Below are 20,200 nucleotides of genomic sequence, written 5' to 3'. Positions count from 1 at the left end.
AATCACAGCGCCAGGAAACCTTCGGTGTCAGCGCGCTTTATAAATACAGCATAAGATAAGATAAGATAAGTGCAGCCCTGCCTCCAGAGTTTCTCTAATATCTCATGTTGCCTTGATCAAGGATGACTTGGTACTGTGCCCACTTCTAAAACCATATTGAGTCGGGTCTAAGAGATTATTATCTTGTATAAATGATGCTAACTGGAGATTCATTAATTTTTCAATGATTTTTGCTGAAAAAGGCAGTCTTGAGATGGGCCTATAACTGTTTATGTCTGTTGGATCTAGAGAATCTTTTCAAATAAGAGGCAATATGGAAGCAGTATTGCATGTTTTAGGAAAAATGCCAGTATTAAACATGAGCTGGAAGATTGCAATGAGATTCAAGGCAATTGGTTCTGGTGTCAAGTTAGCTACTGAGGGGGGACAAGGGCCAAGTGGGGACCCAAATTTTGTTGACTTTATGAGCGCGATAATCTGCTCTAGTGTAGGATCAATAAATTTGGAAATTTGGGTGAAAAGGTTGCTATTGTCATGAGGAGGATCAGGCGGGTCAGTTAAAAGTGGAGGTTCACTGAGAGAAAATGTATCATAGACTTCTTTGACTTTGTTTTGGAAGAAGCAAGCCAAGTTGTAACAAAAATCTTGACTATGATGGCTAGTCTTCACTATAGCCAAAGTTTAAAGTTTCCTTGCTGTTAGGAGAGTTCTTTTACTGAGTTTTGAGCTGCTTATATTGTTTGCGTGAAGTAAGAGACCTTTTCCTTTACTATCAACTAGCAGCCCGCCCCGGGGCAGAAGGGGGCTGGGGGCTGCATTTTGAGCATTTGCTTAGTCCCGTCCCGGCCGGGCCCCCCGCCTCCCCCCCGCCCGCCCCCCACACCCCCTGCCTGCCCGGACATTGCGTATACCGCTGCCCGCCCGCCTGCCTCCCGCCCGCCTCCCGCCTCTGCCTTACCTCTGCTCCGGACTTAGCCCCCACTCCCGGGCCCCCGTCTGCACCGACATTGCCCGGACCGGCTCCCGCCTCCCGCGGACCGGCTCCCTTACCTGAGGCGCCGCGCCACTCCTCGCCGCACGTCACTCCTCGCTGCACGTTGCCGCTCGTCACCGCTCCTCCCCGCCTGTCGTCATCACGCAGGTGTAGGTCGCGGTTAGCGCTACGTCACCGCCGTCGCTTGTTTTAGGGGACGACTTTGTTTTTAAACTTTCATTTTTTAATTTACGTTTTTTTATTTTATGCAGCCCATGTCCATCTACACACCCTGAGGATTACAACAATGTATTGGGTGTGTGAATTGGCGCTGTGGTTCCTGAGTTTACCTTGCCGAAAGGTGTCTGTACTCTCTTTATAATAGTAGTATAGATGATTTGAAAGTAGCCAGTTCCTGTTTGTATTTATTTTTCTCGATATTGTAGTAATTCTTTCTCTAGAGGCACTCTTGCCTTCAACATTTATGTTTTTGGGCTATGAGAATATCAGTAAACCAAGGTGCCATAGGATGTGGTCTCTTGCTGCGAGAAACCTTGAGCAACTTCTAATTCATGTTTTACTAAGGATCTGGAATTAATAAGCGCACAACAAGAAGTGTCGGTTGTAGTAGTCTGTGTGAGACGTTGCAGCAAGTGATTCTGTGCTATGGCCACTCATGAGCTATCCTCTATATCTAGCTGACAGCTGCAGGTATTACAGCAGTGTTCTGAAGAAACAGGCTCAGAATGTAAGTCTATCATGGAGCAGCGATAGGACTTACTTTTATTGTGGATAGCAATAAGTTCCTCCCTCGAGTAAGCCATTCTGGTAGTATGATCTGGGGGTTAAACTAGCAGGGGTTAGGGCCCTGGGCACTGTCTGAGCACTGATGGGAGCAGACAGGCTTGCTTTTGGAGTGCCCGCTGTGCACTTCTGCACCTGTATGTGCTGCAAGCTCATTTAAATATCCCTCCATGAAGGGGTGTGTGTCAGGGGGCAGAGCTAAGGTGCGATTTGTTCCAGTCAGACAACTGATAAAACTGGTGGATGATAAAAAATGCTGAGGGGGTCCAGAAACACTTGATAATGCCAGTGTTTCCTACTCATTGACTCACTACACACATAAATGTTGTAACATGCGTAAACTGATGCATTTTTCCACACAATATCTAATGATTTAACATATGTCCTTGTAAAATTTTCTAAAAATATTCCTACTCAATGTTGTAATGTGAAGAAAGGAACTTCTGGAAGAAAATAAATATGTTTTCAGAAAGCATCATGAAATTTGTATGTATTTGGTTTTAGTTTCAGAGTTTTTTAAAAGTGTGAACTTGACCCGAAGGTATCAGAGCTCTTTACACAAGCAACAGTTGCGTTGCAGATGGGCACATTCATTTTCTTTCTTTGTTTTTTTTTTTTAAGGCACAGGGAGATTAAGAGATTTGCCCACAATCACAGGTTGCTCCTCAAAAGACAACAAACTTATTGTAACTATAACACCCAACATCCCTTTTTTAAAACTGAAGAAGAGTGAGCTAAACTTGATTGCGTAAGCTGTCTTTGTATTTCCACCTACACCAATTACGTCCATTGCAGTATTATGAAGGGTAATGTATACCTTCTCAATGTAATGTCAGAGTGTATCAATAATATGTTTTTTCTTTATAGACATATAGGGCCCGATTCACAGAACTAACTTAAGACAAAATCCTAAGCTTACTACCATTTTGGTATTCACAGAATGCACTTACTACTTTTGGTATTCACAGAATGCGCTTACTACTTTTGGTATTCACAGAAAGCACTTACTACTTTCAGTATTCACAGAATGGATTTACGACTATTAACTTTGGGTACCCACTCGGGCCGGAATTCCTGCACCCGGAGCGGGAATTCCGCTTACGAGCCGGAATCTCCGCTCTTGGGCCAGAATCTCTGCTTACAGCACAGGATTGTCAGATTTTGTGAGGGGACGTCAAAAGGCTAGACTTACAATGTAGCAAAACAAATAGCCCAGACCCATGTGAATGTGTGACCCACATTTGGTATTTGTCTTGTCCTATACAATGCTACACAGCAGATGACATTTGTCCAGACATAAAAAAGCTGCAACTACATATCACTGGCCAATGTCGATTAAATATGAACTCTCTCTGTTCTCCTTTGTGGACTGGTTTTGGAACCTGTGCATGTAGCAGTGACAGGACACACAGATCACAAGAATGCCAAAGTTGAGGGTTGGCCAACACAGTTGTGTAAGCCATAAATATTCACGCGAGATGTCAATGTCAGACTCAATTCAGGAGATGACAGTGAACATACACGTAATGTAAGCTCATAAACACTGACAAGTGTATAGTGTGATCAGAGGAAAACATAGTCTGACCTTGGCTCATCTATGTATATGTCCTGAATAAAACAACCACTACATCATGATTTTGCTTACATTTCAGGGGGCACAGCTGGCCAAATGGCCGGACAGCAGGATCAGGTCCGGAGCAGGAGGCCATCTGCACCGGCGGCTACGACCTCTTTTGACCAGTGAGAGTGAGGAAAAGAGGATGAGGAGGGACCTTCAACATCAGGAGGCAAGGGGATTGCTCCCACCCGGACTGACAAGGAACCCAAAGCTGGTGCTACAGCCTGGGTGGAGACTAAGGACATTGAAGTTCAGGGGGGGAGAGAACCCGACACCTCTGGCCATGGGGTGGTGGAGAGCTAGTCTTCCCCAGACTATTCACCTCTGGGTTCGGTCGAGGTGTCCTTGGGGCAGACCAATACACAACCCGGGCCTGCCATCAGCCCCTCCCTACCTCCAGGGGCCCCCATTCCATCGGGGACTCCAGCTGCATTCCTTGCAAACAGTCCCCCTCATCGTAGCTGCCTGCTCGACCACAACATCAGCTCCGGACCTGAGGTACCACATCTCTCCCCTTCCACCCAGGCCCCGCCCTGTGTTGATCCTCCTGTGGCTGTCCCAGAGGACTTGAGGTGGATGTGTGAGGGTCAGCCAGACATGTCCGCTCGCATCATGCTGCAGGTGTGTCTTGAGACACGCATGATGCTGAAGAAATATAGGGCTATATTATCAAGAAAGGAAAAGAAAAATGTCCTGCATAACATCTGTCTGCTGTTGGAAAAAGTCCTTCTCCCACTGGCCACCATAGCCAGGGGCAGGCCCTCTCAGCAGGTGTCTGCCAAGAATGGACCAGCAGGTCCAACAGCAGGGGTGGTGGCAGGCACAAGCCTATGGGTAGGAGAATTGTGCCCAGGGGATACCTGCATCACAACAGAGTTGGCACTTCTCCCAGATGGTGGAGAGGATGCTGGGGATACACTGTATAGGGAAGAGCATGTAGGGAAACCTGCATGTCGGTCCTGGACATGAGGGCTGTGAGGGAGTGATGTCTGTATTGGGCGGCGTGATAGCTGTGGCTGGTTCGCTCTATGCTGGGGACAGGCAATTGTTTGTTTTGGAGGAGGCTAACGAATGTTGCTGGGCGGAGGATGTGATGCCTTGAATGATTTTGTCAATGTGGCACGATTGCTGTTGATGGCATCCGAATCGTCATCCCCGGAGTGGATGAACGTATAGTCGACATCCTCTTCCAAGTCTTTGTCCTCACTAACTTCCTTCTCCTCTTGCACAGTACTTGCTGCCGACTTTACTGCCTGGAGGATCAGTGGAGTTTCTCCTCTGATTGCCAGTCGGCCTACACTGGTTTTAGGTCCTTCATCCTCCTCTTCATCCCCTGGAACACAGAGGTTGCAAACGTGTTAGTGATTCACCTGGTATTACATGTAGTTCAACACAACTGTACTTTGCATCAACAAATGAGGATCATGTGACCTGGTTAGTGTACCACCACAAATGACAGCCCACATCGTAGCACTGAGGTGTTAAATGGAGATGTACATTATACAAGCAAACTCACCAGCTCCAGCCACAACTTTCTGTCCCTTCGCGATCATCCTTGATGTCAACTGCTGAACCTGTCTGCTCATTGATGTCGTTAACATAGCTGTCCCCAATCCAGCAGCTGTAGAGGGAAGTGACAACATTCTCAATGATCTGCATTACTAATTGACAAACAGTCACATGACACTCATAATATGTATGTCACTTTGTAAACAACAACTGCTGATTCCATACAGAAGGGGATCTAGATCTCTGTCATGGTTTAGTAATCTAAGCTAGTGACACACTTTATGCCAGAATTACCTGATTGACAGGTGCAAGAGGGTTGCACTGCTGCAGCCAGGATGTCATGCATTCTCCAGGACTGTGTACGCTGCACTGGTGTCATCCTGTCAGCATCTGTGATGAGACATATATGTCCATATTTCAGTACAACAGAAGGTAGCTATGAGCTAACATGTCATTCTCAATAACCATTGACCGGATAATCCAGGACAATGTGCGGCATGTTTCCCTCATGAACTGCTCATGTTCAGCAGTTGCCAGCTGTTACTTCAACGCAGCACTCAATAAGATGACACATCAACAGACATACTTGTATGAGAAGGTTACTGATATTTCAAGGAAGGGGATAAATGACCCGGACTCCTCCGCATTACACCTGATTTCACCTTCGCCATTAAGACCAACAGGTTTCATGAATGTAATGTTGTCTGTTGACAAGTCTAAAGGTGTTCATGTGTGAGATGTGCAATAGTCAGGTACATAATGTTGGTCATTTGTGCTTCCCTACTGAAGAAGTCATAAAGCTCATTTCTGACTGAGAGAACACAGATTTCTTATGTTCATCCTTTGAGTGTCCTCTGTTTGCATACCCTAATTCCAACATCATGGTAGTATTTAGCTGACAACAGATGGTGTCTTGCACAGCAGACACCCTTACTTCATATGTCAACCACTCACCTATATATGTAAATACGGTAGAAGAGGAGGCAAGCAGAATGCAACATTTGGTAATGATCCCACATTGCGGCTACGTTGAGAGGCGTTGATGCTTTCGGCCTGATCTAGATTAGCATGTTGCTTTTCAGCCAAGTGATTTGAAAATGTAACTGATGGAGATCCAGCTTAGCAGCCCATACACCCATCTCAAACGTACACAACTGGCATCAGTGTGAGCCTCATCCATACCAATTTCAATATGATTTTGCCATAGATATTTTGCTAGGGAATTTTCATATAATTGAATTGCAAGCCAGTTGTGTTTTGGACACTTCATATGATACATTGTACTATTTTATGTCCATTCTGCACTCACTTGGCATACATTTTGAGTCATCCTTTCATTAGCCACCAAAGTCTAATTTGGTATGTGATTAAATGTCATATGTGAGCATATTGTGATGCAGGACAACAGTGTTGTACAACACATACAACATACGGTGGCGATCAAAGACACATTTAATGAGCATTCAGGTTCATTATTATTGGGGTTATTCACCATGGCCCAGCACCGGCCCAGTGTATGGTCCCGGACCAGATGTCACAGCCAACCTTGTAGCAGAAGTCAGTGTGTGTCTTTGATTCTGGGAGGACCTCCTTGTACCTACAATGATAAGTGTGTTTGCAACTTTACATTTCTGCTGCCTATTGTGATGCACTCAGTTTCAGGCCCAAAAGATAAGCACAAGCAGTTGTGGGCACCACCGTTGCAGAAGTGTGTGTCACTTAATATCATGAGTGATAACACATATAACTTATAATGGGTCCACTACCTAGAAGTGAGTTATATCAAAATGACATGACTCTGAATCCTGAAGTAAGGTCCACTATTGTGTTTTGTTGATGGCCAACAAACAAGCCATCCAATGTAAGAAGTACATGACCAGCTGGGTGGACTGGACGATTTCATGTATCCTAAATTGGACAGTGGATGCATTGTCAATACTGCTGACAATGGTAGCTCACTTCTTGTTCATCATTGTCATATTTCATAACATTTGAATTCTTGATTGTGTCTACAGGCACTATTACAATATAGTGGGGACACCCTTTTGACTTGTTGTGGCACTCGATTGCAGGATTGAATTCCCAGGTCTGGGACTGTTGGTGGAATACATGTTATGTTCACCAATTACAAAGGTATGATGAGCTAAAACATATTATATTTTATCGTTTGCTATTCACATATGTCATTTGCTAACGGTGAATGTCCATTGACAAATCCAATAGTTATTAAGCTAGTTTTTCATCTCTGGTTACCTTTCATATTCGGGCACTACATGTCCCTCTGTTGTTTCCTAACAATGTATGCCTTTTGACCATCTCCTGACCAGTTTAACTTACCAGTTTGTGAGGGTGGTATGCCTTGCTCTGGACGATGTCGTTTCCTCCCAGAAGATGCAGGAACCTCTGCTACTGCTGTTGTCTGTGCTCTGGCTGAATATGTCAATAAGTGAGAAGAGAGCAAAGTAACCAAATGGGAAATGTACATGTGGAACTTTTCAGGTATTTCCCCATATCTTCTGTATGCTAACAGTGTTGTGAAGTACTGCCGCAGACTTGGCAGGTAGGTGCAATGGGGCGTTGTGGATGTAATGGTGTGGCAGGGTGAGAAATGAACAATAGAATATGTGAATGACATACTTTGATCTGAGGATTCTCTCACCTCCTGCTTTGTGATTTTGGCTGGCACAGGGTGAGTTACTCCTTGGATAACTTGTGGCAGATTTACAGGCCCCTTGCAAGACATTTAAGCTGCCATTACATCACTTCTGTGACACAGGGGTGGCGGAAACCATGCGCCACGTTGCGACTTAGTTACAATGTGACGCATCTAGGGAGATGCGTCATATTGTAAAGCTCAGTGCAACATTAAACCTGCGTCAGGTTCAATGTGAGCAGGGTGTGAGATGCCTTGTGAAAGTGATGCAAGATTTCACAGAGTCACTTTTCATAGGCCGCTGCGACAAAACCTTATGCCTGCTTGAAGCAGACATGAGGTGTGGTGCAGCACGTTAGGTATGGGCGGTCCATTAACATTGTTGAAGTTGCGTTGCACTTTCGACACAACTCCAGCAAAGCGCCGCCCTAACGCAATCAGAAGCGACACACATCTGTGTATCCCTGTGCCACATGTGCAACATTGTAAATGCGACGCATCCGTGGTGGCGCAAGGGTAGAATTAAGTGTTGCATCGGTGCTGGCGCATCCCTGCTAATATGCAGGGATGCGCCAGTCCTTGTAAATCTGTCCCCTTGTATTGTCCCAATTCATTTGTCAGTTGATTTTCATATGTCCGCAACCCCTTATATTTTTGACTGACTCAGACACCTCTGGATGAGTGGAAAGGGCACTTTGTCAATTGCTACTTAGCAGGGTTAGGTATATACGGCAGCAGTACTGTGTCCATGTTTTCAATAGTGGGAGAGGGATTCGCCATTTCTATTACAAAGGATTCTGGGACTTTTGGTGCAACATACAGAGGGTAACACATGAGTCTCTGACTGACTATATTTGTATATACACTTTGTACAACTTCCTTACTCACAATGCCAGTGCAACACAGACAATCTTTACATACACTTTTTCTTGTCATCCTATTTACCTGGATCCACGTTGCGGACATCACTCACAGGCAGCCCATGGAGCATGTGGGGGGGGGATTGTGGTGAGGATATCCTCCTCTAGTGGGGTGAGACGGCGGCGGGGTCCGGAGTGTGGGGCAGGGAGGATCCTGTTCAATTCGATCCTGCAGTACTTCTCCTTCACCCTCTGCTTTTCATCCTACCACTTCTTCTTGATGCCCTAGACTGTGCCCCTCTCCTCCCCTAATGCTGTGACAGCAGTGGCCAATTGCTGCCATAGAGCTGGCTTTGGTGTGCCACTGGTGCAGTAAAGTGGGAGACCATATAGGCGCTTGTGGTGCCTCACTATGTACTCCATAAGCATGGTGGTCTCCCTAGTGGTAACGTTCTTCTTCCTTCTCATTTGTTCCATTTTCCTCTGGCAATGTACATTGATTGTAAACACGAACTCTCTGTGGCCAAACCTGTTCCTTCAATGTGTGCTGCTTTTATATGTTTGGTGGTGCTGGTCTTGCAGTTAGTGTTAATTGACTTCAGCTGGAGCGTGGTGGGGGATGGTAGGCACTTGAAATCATCAGGCCAAAATGGAGGTATTACAGCAAAAAATCAGGAGTTCTGGCCCAGAAGCGGGGATTCCGTCCCAAAAGCGGAGAAAATCCGGATCGGTAGCGGAATTCCCGCTCTGGGTGCGAGTATCCCGGCCCGAGTGCGGACATAAATCCATTCTGTGAATACCAAAAGTAGTAAGTTCATTCTGTGAATACCAAAAGTAGTATGTTTATTCTGTGAATGCCAAAAGTAGTAAGTTTAGGATTTTGTCTTAAGTTAGTTCTGTGATTCGGGCCCTGTGATAATAAGTGATGAAAATTGTTAGGGTGTGTCTCTGTGCTGAATATACGCAGGCTTTTAAGTGGGCCGGGTCTTACCAGTGCTGAACACTGCTACCCCTTTCAGACACCCGCCATTTTTTTCATCCCACTTAACCCCTCAATATACGTATATTAAAGGAACGGTACAATAAAAGTTTAGAAATTACACCTCTGTTTACTCTCCTCATCTCCCACCCCCATTATGTGCATCCAACAATAGTGTTTATAAACATCAAGTCATAGAGCTTTATCTAGTATGAAAATAGCACTAACATCTTTTTTGGCATGTTCATGGGACAGCTGATTAGCCAGAAACCTGTCCAGGATGCTTGTTTCCGATCCTGGAAAGACATGGCTTGGCAGTTCGGGCTGGAATTTTCCCATGAGGGACAGGGTCAGACTGATTTGCATATGGCCATGTCTGAACTGGGGTGGCGGAATGAGCTAAAGAATGATGATGGATTAAACCCAGATCAGTTGACTGGGGATGAGTGTTTGCAATGTTCAACACTCCGTCCATCATCCCCTTTGGTTTTGCTCTGGTCCCACCCAGGACATCCAGTTTCTCACATTGGGAAAGGCACTGCAGTCCCTGCAGGCTCCCCATGTCCTGCATGAGCCGGCATTGCTATATGATATATATATATATATATATATATATATATATATATATATATATATATATATATATATATATATATATATATTACCTACTGGCGGTTGTCAGTAGGTAGTTATAGTTAGGACCTGTTTTCCATTGGAAATCCGCAAAATTCTCTTCCCAATAACTTTGGCGCTGATTGATGAATCTTCGCGAAATTTTTAAAACTTATGGCCTGCTCCGGTCCGTTCCTATCCTGAAACTTTCACGGTGACCCGTCAAGCAAGGCCGAGAAAAAAGAGGGGTCCCAAAACGTGTTTTTCCCATGCAATTTACCATAGGAACCTTTAGCCACAGCTACAACCCGAACTGCTGAACGGAATTTACACCAAATTTGGCAAAAAGGTAGCCTTTGGTTCAGAGTCATGCCTTTTTGTTAAATAGTGTAAATCTGTTCAGTAGTTTTTTAGATATTAAAGGAAGTAGTTGCTGAGAAAATCAAAAGTAAAATCACATATATATCTATGGCAGCGCAGGATCCGCGCACCCTCCCGATGACAAGCTAATTGGCTGTCAATACTCCAAACCAGGAAGTGTTGGCAGCCATCTTGTGCCTCAGTGGAACCGAGACACAAGAAAGCAGAGAACAAAATGCAAAAAATGCAAAAAATGCAAAAAACGCAAAAAGGGGGCAGGGTAGAAATACCCTTACCCCCTAGGCCTGCTTAGGGAGTCCCACAAGGACCCCAAGGGCCTTAAAAATTATATATTTTTAAAAAATCGGCAAAATCCGCGCAGGGTGCGCGGATCCTGCCGATAACAAAAAGAAACGAAGCGCGGGCTCACGCGCTTCGTTAATATTCAGCCCCGGGGTGGGCCAAATCCCGGGGCAATAAAAGAATTGGGTGGGGGGCCCAAAGGGGTCCTCCATCCCTTTATCAGAAAATGTGAGCCCTCCTAGCCTCGGGGACCACCACCCCCTGGGGCTTTGAAAAGTAATAGGTGGGGGGCTCAAGGTCCCCCCCAACCGACAGGAATTGCCACCCCCGGGGTTTTATCACAATATAGGCGGGGGGCTCACAGCCACCCCCTGGGGCTTGCTTTCAGAATAATAGGAAAATTAAAAAGTAACCTGTGTGGGGGGCTCGAGTCCCCCCACATGCCCCGGGGCCCGCCACCTCCCTGGGACTTTGGAAATGGTTTGAAAATGCTGGGAGCCCTTCATGGCTCTGGGCACCGCTACCCCCCAGGGCCGGCTCCTGCAGTGTCCCGGGGTGCCGACCCTAGGGACACTGTAGTTTGCTATGTCAGGGCAGAAGCTTTGCGGCTCCCGCCCTGCCATAGCAAACTGCTTTGGTATTTGGAAGAGAGAGCAGGAAACCTGTTCTCTCTTCCAAATATCAAAGACGATTGCTTTTCCACATGGGGAGCAGCATGTTAGCTGCTCCCCATTTGGAAAAGCAATGCCGGCTCCCGCTGGATGCAGGGAGCCGGCGGGACCGTGGGGGGATTGGGGACACCTCACGGGCCCCAACGGAGAGGGCCGGTCCCGGGAGATGGAGTCCCCGGGGCCACAATGGCCTAAGGAGGGGGGCAAGGCAGCTCCCCTCCAAAAAGAAAAACAATTTTAAAACTGGCCATGACCCGGGGGATGAGGTCCACGGGGCAGATTATGGCCTCGGGAGGGGGGCAACGCGGCCCCCTTCCCAATTTTGGTATTTAAAAAAGAAATTGCGGGCAGGCCCTGGGGGATGGGGTCCCTAGGGCCAAGATTATTAGGAAAAGAAGGGGGGCCACACAGTCACCTTTTACATTTTTTTTTAAAAGACCGGCATTAAAAAGACCGGCATCGTGGTGGAGGCCACGCCCCCTCCTTTCTGCACTCTGCAAACGCACCTCCTGGCGCGTTTGCAGATGGGAAACAAATTCCCCTTGAATACTGGGGGTCCCTGGGGGCCAACTAGCCCACCAGGAACCTCCAGTATGCGCCAGGGGGCTGCATTGCCGAAAGGTGTTCTGGAGCCCCGCCCCTTTCTACACCTCTCTGCAACGCAGCTCTGTGGCGCCTAATGGAGGTAGCTGGTGGGCTAGTTGCACCCCAGGGACCCTCGGGAGTCAAGGGGACTTAATCCCCCAATTTAAAATGTGCCACGGGGCGCGTTTGCACAGTGGTGAAGGGAGGGGGCAGGGCCTGAGGTGACATGTGTGCAAACACGCCCTGTCGCGCGTTTTAAGTTAGGGAATGAATTCCTCTTCAATCATGAAGTCCCCTGGGGGCCAAATAGCCCACCAGGTACCTCCAATAATCGCCACAGAGCTGCGTCATCAGTGATGTCATTTGAGATGTCATGAGTGATGTCATGAGTGATGTCACTGACCATGTCATGAGTGATGTAATATGTGACGTCATCAACAGTGCATTGCGGGGGCGCGAGTTATAGTTAGGTGAACTAACTATAACGGGGGAATTTAAATGGTTTTGTATGAGTGAAATGTCCAGCTAACTATAACATGTGTGAAACCTATGGTTTTTTCAGTGAATTTGCAAGGTTCTTTAAATGCTAATTCCTAACTATAATGTGGCTGAAACCTGTGGTTTTTCAGTGAATATATATATATATATAGATAGATATAGATAGATATAGATATAGATATTTATATATAGTTAGTTCAGCTAACATATTTCATCACTCATGACATGGTCAGTGACATCACTCATGACATCACTGATGACATCTCAAATGACATCACTGATTACATCATCCAGTGAATGTATGTTTTTCTGAAAATTAAATATGTTTTATATATGTATATCTCAAGTTCGATGGAAGAATAAGTAGCTATATACGTGTCTAAATGGATGATTCTTTTTGTAAAAATGTTCGTATAACGGACTTATTAAGTGTATCTTAGTAAATTCATGTGTTACTGAGTAATGTTTAAATATGTAAATATCTGTATCAGTCTCTTACTTTGTTTATAAGTGACTGCATGGGTTGGTGAGTAACTACATGAGTGTCTATGTAGGTTAATATTAGTTTTTTTGAGCATCAGTATGAGTGTCTGTATAGTTCGTTGGGGTGTCTTACGTAGTGCATAGATGCATGAATGAGTGACTCACTGCTTGTGTGTGTTAAAGAAAGCATTTGTGCAGGTCTGTATAGGTGGATGAGCGTGTGTATGGGTGAGTTAGATAGAGAATAACTGTCTCAATAGTGTCTTTATGAGTAACTAGCAGCCCGTCCCGACGTTGTCCGGGTATGAATTGCTGCCGGCCAGTAGTATATTGTTTTGTAGGATTTCGTTTTGATAGCATTTCTTATTTGTGACAGGCCTGTGAAACGCTCCGATTCACCGTGCACTGCTGATGCACTTAAGAGTGTGCGTTCAGTAGTGTGTGAACTCGAGTTTCCCTACTTTATTTTTCCTTGCATTATTATATACGCGAACTCGACTACATGGCATGAGCAAAATTTACATTACAGAAGAACACATTAATTTGTGGTAGGCACGGGGAGACAAAGCGATTTGCCTGGAATCACAGGATGTTGAGCTGATGCCGAGATTCAAACGTAGCTCCCCAGCTCTAAAGTTTGCAATTCTAGAACTTCTGGCAGGAGGTGTGTCTAAAAGTGTATGCCAGTGCTGGCCATCAATGAGAGAGACCTGTGCATTTTTCAAATGGGTGGTGATAAAATATGAGTATGTTGCTGGGGATGTGGGCCGCCGTGCCACCAATGTACTACCGGGGAAGGGATGGTCCCTTTCTTGCTATTTCCGTGGAGGCAGGCCTTGTGTCCGGACGTGCGTGGCACGAGGCCTGTGCGCAACAGAAGTGGAAAATCTCCAGTGTGCGCTTCAGGCGTCACCGGAAGATAAGGCGAGATTACATTTCCTGCACAATGGCTCCTGTTTGCGCTCCTTCCGGCCCTTGGGAATAGCGCCATGCCTGACCTCCATACAGTAAAGCAGGTGCACGTCACTGGGAGCGCGTGGCAAGAACACCCGGAGCTGGAATGTTCAGAACCTGGGAAAAAAAACAATGAACTATTGAGCCCACGCTCGCTTTTTTTTCCGTATTCCCACGCCCCGCACACACCCACACCCTCAGCACACGCCCACAGCACACGATATGAGACATGGCATGAAGGGCGGAATGTACCACACGCCCCCAGCATTTGTCACGCCCCCAGCACACGCCCACAGAACAACGCAGACACGCCCACAAGGGACTATTTTGCTGCCACGGTTCTTTTACCTTTTAAATGTATATGGTGGGCGTCTGCATAGTCTATGTCCTTCTGCTGCAACTGCCCTTTCCAACTCTGTATTGGGTGTTGTGATTGGTGCTGTCATTCCTGAGATTACCCCCCCTCAAAGATCTGGGCTCTCTCTTTATTATATTAGTATAGACTACATATGCTTTAAACTAGTATATGTGAGCATTGATGTATATAAGTGAGCATATGTGAGAGTGAGAGATTGGAAGAGTTCCTGTATAAATTAGTATGTGTTTCTATAACTGATTGCTTAAGAGAGGAAGTATGTGTAAGTTTATGTAGCAGTAAGTGGGGTGGTGTGTGTATAACTGCATATGCATTTAATGGATGTTTGATACATTGTTTGCATGTGTGACTGAGTAACAGGATGTATCAGTGTATGAGTACATATGATGAGTGAGTACATGTATGAGTGACTGTACAGGACTATTGGTAAATGAGTGGATGTGTGTGTAGTTTTTGGAATTACTGAATAGGTGTGTTTTAAGTGGTATTGGTTTGTCCATTGTTTTGAAAATGTTAGTTTCTATTTTTGAGTGTGTGTATATCATAGGTTATATTAGGGTGAGAGGAGGTCTGCCACTCTATCACAAGGATGATGTCATCAGTGATGTCATTTGAGATGTTATCAGTGATGTCATGAGTGATGTCACGGACCATGTCATGAGTGATGTAATATGTGACGTCATCAGCAGTGCATTGCAGGTTCGCAAGTTATAGTTAGCTGAACTAACTATAGCGGGGAAATTTCAATGGTTTTGTATGAGTGAAATATCCAACTAACTATAACGCCCCTGAAACCTATGTTTTTTTCAGTGAATTTCTAAGGTTTTTTAAATGCTAATTCCTAACTATAACGTGCCTGAAACATATGGTTTTTTAAGTGAATTTCAAAGGTTTTTTGAATGCTGGTTTCTAACTATGCCTACAGAGGTAGGACATGTGAAGAAAGAAGAAAAAACACACAGAAAGAAGAAAAAGAAATGCAGAAAGTAGCAACAGAAGTCCTCAAAGACGAAGAAAAGTGCAGGAAGAAGGAAGACGTGCAGAAAGAACAAACAGAGGAGCAGAAAGAGGCCTTGTTGCAAAATCATCCTGTACCCTCATTTTTTTCAGATGGGTATTGATTCCTACTGACTCTGACTAACCAGTCCGAGAGTCAGTGCTATGCTAAAAGACACTTAGAATACAGTTAAAACACCTACATACACTAGGGAACACTATGCGTTGGGCTACCCCTGTGATTAGCATGACCTCCTCTGTAAGCCCCTTGTATTTAATAGGGCAGGGAGATTAAAACTACCTCTTAAAGCACACCACGGGGAGCGTTTGCACACTGGTGAAGAGTGGGGGGTCCTGAGGTGACATGCGCGCAAACACGCCCTGTGGTACGTTTTAAGTTGGGGGATTAAGCCCCCTTGAATCCTGAGGATCCCTGGGGTCCAACTAGCCCACTAGGTACCTCCAGTAAGCGCCACGGAGCTGTGTTGCACAGAGGTATAAAAGGGGGCACAACCTGCAATGCAGCGCAGTGGCAGTGACTGGAAGCACCTGGTGGGCTAGTTGGTCCCCATGGGCCCTCAAAATTGAAGGGGAATTATTTCCCCAACTTAAAATGCGCCACAGGGCGTGTTTGCACAAGTCACCTCAGGCCCGTCCCCTCCCTTCCCCCCTGTGTAAACACGTCCTGTGGACGTTTTAAGTTGGGAGATTAAGTGCCCTTGAATCCTGACGGTCCCTACGGTCAAATTAGCCCACTAGGTACCTTCAATAAGCGCCATTGCAGAGAGGTGTAAAGAGGGGCATGCCCAGCACCACCTCTCTGCAACGCAGCGCAGTGGCACTTACTGGAAGCACCTGGTGGGCTAGTTAGCCTCAGGGTCCCTCTGGATTGAAGGGGAATTATTTCCCCATCTTAAAACGCGCCACAGGGCGTGTTTGAACACATCACCTCAGGCCTGTCCCCACCCTTCACCACTGTGTAAACGCTCCCTGTGGCCTTTCTAGGTTGATAGATTACGTCCTCTCTTAAATGATCATTTTTAAATGTATTAATTTTTATATTTTTTATACTAATTTACTACATTGTTTTAAAGTATTTATTTTTAGATGTTTTATTTTTTAAATTACAGTACATATTTTTAATATAAATTGAAAAAAAACATTATTTTAAAAATATTGAAATTGTAATTTTTTTTATTTAATATTGTTTAATATTTTTTTTAATTTATATATATTTTATATAGCAGGCAATGATGTCCAATGGAAGGAAATTCAAGTTACTGGTAAGTACAGTTACATTTACTTTTCAGGAATAGTAGTGAGCTGAAAAATGCAGCACTAAGGTATCTCCTGATAACTTGTGAGTAAATTGGAATTCGTAGTTCAACTAATTTTTGATGATTTTTTTTTCAGTTCCAAAACTCCACACTTAGAAAAATTTCCAAGTGAAACCAGTCAATGTTAGCCTATAGAAGGAAATTCAAGTTACTGTAACTCCGATTAGAATTACTTTCCAGGATCAGTAGTGGGCTGAAAGATGCAGCACTGAGGTCTCTCCTGATAACAGGTGAGCAAATCGGAATTCATAGTTCGGCTGATTTTAGAGGAATTTTTTTAAGTTCCAAAACTCCACACTTAGAAAAATTTCCAAGTGAAACCAGTCAATGTTGGCCGATGGAAGGAAATTCAAGTTACTGTAAGTGTGGTTAGAATTACTTTTCAAGATCAATAGTGCGCTCAAAGATGCAGCACTAACGTTTCTTGTCATAACAGGTGAGTAAATCGGAATAGTGAAGGAAGGGGGCGGGGCCTGAGGTAACATGTGTGCAAACACGCCCTGTGGCGCGTTTTAGATTGGGGAATTAATTCCTCTTCAATCCTGAGGTCCACTGTGAGCCAACTAGCCCACCAGGTACCTCCAGTATGCGCCAGGCAGCTGTGTTGCAAAGAGGTGTTCAGAGGGAACGCCCCCTTTTTACAACACTCTGCAACACAGCTCTGTGGCGCTTACTGGAGATCCCTGTTGTACTAGTTGCCCCCTGGGGGACCTCTGTATTGAAGAGGAATTAATTCCACAACTTAAAACGCGTCACAGGGCATGTTTGCACTCACATCACTTCAAGCCCCGCCCCCTACCTTCACCACTGTGCAAATGCGCCCTGTAGCGTTTTCTAAGTTGGGGGATTAAGTCCCCCTGGTGCGTTTGCAGAGGGGGAACTAATTTCCCTTGCATACTGGAGGTCCCTGGGGGCCAACTAGTCCACCAGGAACGTCCAGTATGCGCCAGGGGGCTGCCTTGTAGAGAGGTGTAATGAGGCCACGCCCCTTTTTACACCTCTCTGCAACTAGCCCCCTGGCGCGTTTGCAGAGGGGGTACTAATTCCCCTTGAATACAGGAGGTCCCTGGGGGCCAGCGAGCCCACCAGGAACCTCCAGTATGCGCCAAGGGGCTGCATTGCAGAGAGGTGTAATGAGGCCATGCCCCTTTTTGCACCTCTATGCAATGCAGCCCCCTGGCACGTTTGCAGAGGGGGAACTAATTCCCCTTGCATACTGGTAGTCCCTGGGGGCCAACTAGCCCACCAGGAACCTCCAGTATGCGCCAGGGGGCTGCATTGCAGAGAGGTGTAATGAGGCCACGCCCCTTTTTACACCTCTCTGCAACGCAGCCCCCTGGCGCGTTTGCAGAGGGGGAACTAATTCCCCTTGCATACTGGAGGTCCCTGGGGGCCAACTAGCCCACCAGGAACCTCCAGTATTCGCTCTGGAAGGTGCAGAGTACGGTACTTCATATCCCGCGATTTAAAAAAAAAAATAATAATAATGTTTTGGCCCTTGGGGTCCTTGTGGCACTCCCTGAGCAGGCCTAGGGGGTCAGGGTGTTTCTACCCTGTTCCCTCTGCGTGTTTTGCACATTTGTTTCACTGCTTTCTTGTGCCTCGGTTCTACCGAGGCACAGGATGGCTGCCAACACTTCCTGGTTTGGAGTGCTGACAGACACTTGACAGCCAATGCCCACACAGCTCATGCTCGGGAAGGTACAGAGTACAGTACAGAGTACAGTACAGAGTACAGTACTTCGTACCCCGCAATTTAAAAAAAAAAATTGGGCCTTGAGGTTTGGGGGTCCTTGTGGCACTCCCTGAGCAGGCCTAGGGGGTCAGGGTGTTTCTACCCTGTCCCCTTTGCGTGTTTTGCACCTTTGTTTCACTGCTTTCTTGTGCCTTGGTTCTACCGAGGCACAAGATGGCTGCCAATTCTTCCTGGTTTGGAGTGTTGACAGACAGATGACAACCAATGACCATGCAGCTCATGCTCGGGAAGGTACAGAGTACAGTACAGAGTACAGTACAGAGTATGGTACTTCGTCTCTAGATATCACTATGATTTTACTTTTGATGTTCTCAGGAACTACTGAATGGATTTACACCATTTAACCTCATCCCTGCGGAGGATATCCTTCTCCTGTGCTGGGCCCTAATGTAAATGGGTGTGGTCATGACGAGCTCAACTCGTCATGAGCACAGCTCCACTGTGCCTCATGACGAGCTGAGCTCGTCATGAGCATCTAAGGGGTTAACAAAAAGCACCATCTGCAAACCGAACTCTACCTTTTTGCCAAATTTGGTGTAATTCCGTTCATCCGTTCAGGCTGTCGCCCTGGCTAAATGTCCTATGGAAAATTGCAAGGGGAAAACACGTTTTGGGACCCCCCCTTTTTTCTCGGCCCCCACTTGACAAATCACCCCCAAACTTTCAGGGAAGTAGCGGAGCGGAGCAGGCCATTTTCTTGGAGAATTTCGCGAAGATTCGTCCACCAGCGCCAAAATTATTCCAAATAGAATGTTGTGGATTTCCTATGGAAACTAGGTCCTAACTATAACTACCAACTGACGACCGCCAGTAGGTAACATGTATATATTCACTGAAAAAAACATACATTTCAGAGACGTTATAGTTAGGAATTAGCATTTAAAAGATCTTTGAAATTCACTGAAAAAACCATAGGTTTCATGAGTGTTATAGTTAGCTGGACATTTCACTCGTACAAGACCATAGAAATTCCTCGTTAAAGTTAATTATGCTAACTATAACTTACGCTACCGCAATGCACTGGTGATGATGTCACATATTACATAATTCATGACATGGTCAGTGACATCATTGATTACATCACTGATGACATTATCCAGTGAATGTGGTTTTGTTTGAAATTTAAATATCTAATATATATATATACCAATCTGTATTGAAGATTGAGTGGATATATAAGTGTCGATGGAGGATTTAGTAGCTGTCTGACTGTTTAAGTGAGTAATTAAATGTGTCTCACTAAATATATGGGTTAGTAACAAACTATGTGAATGTGTGTATCACTGTCTCTGTTGTTGTATAACCTGCTGCATCAATTGGTCACTAACTGCAAGAGTGTCTATATTAGTTATCAATTAGTTGGTTTGGTATTTGTAAGGGAGAATGAGTGTATCTGTGGTTGGGTGGGGGACTTCTAACTCTATGCATAGATGTGTGAGTGGTTGTCTAGGCATATGGGTTTAGCAGTGTTTATGGAAACAATTGTTTGGGCGTCTGAGTGTGTTTATCTGTGTGTTGGTAAGTGAATATATGTGTCAGTGGTACATCTCCAATAAAGTAGCAAAATAAAAGGCATTGTATGTTAGAGTTGGTGTATATAAATAAGTATACGTAAGAGTCATTGATTGTCAGAGTAACTGTATGAATGAGTGTATAATTGTAATAGTATTTTTTTTAAATAGTAACTATGATTTACTATGTATTTGTATAAATCAGGTGTTGTGTGTATAACTGTAGGTGAGTAAATGTAAGTGTGATTGATTCTTTTCATGAGTGAGTAGCAACACTGCATAACCGACTAGGATGACTGCTGATGTGTCAATGTCTATATAGGTGTATGAGTACATTGGATAGTGTTAGCATTGATCAGTGA

The sequence above is a fragment of the Lissotriton vulgaris genome, chromosome 8 (assembly GCF_964263255.1).
Source record: "Lissotriton vulgaris chromosome 8, aLisVul1.2, whole genome shotgun sequence".
Classification (NCBI taxonomy): Eukaryota; Metazoa; Chordata; class Amphibia; order Caudata; family Salamandridae; genus Lissotriton; species Lissotriton vulgaris.
Note: the sequence above shows the minus strand (reverse complement) of the source record.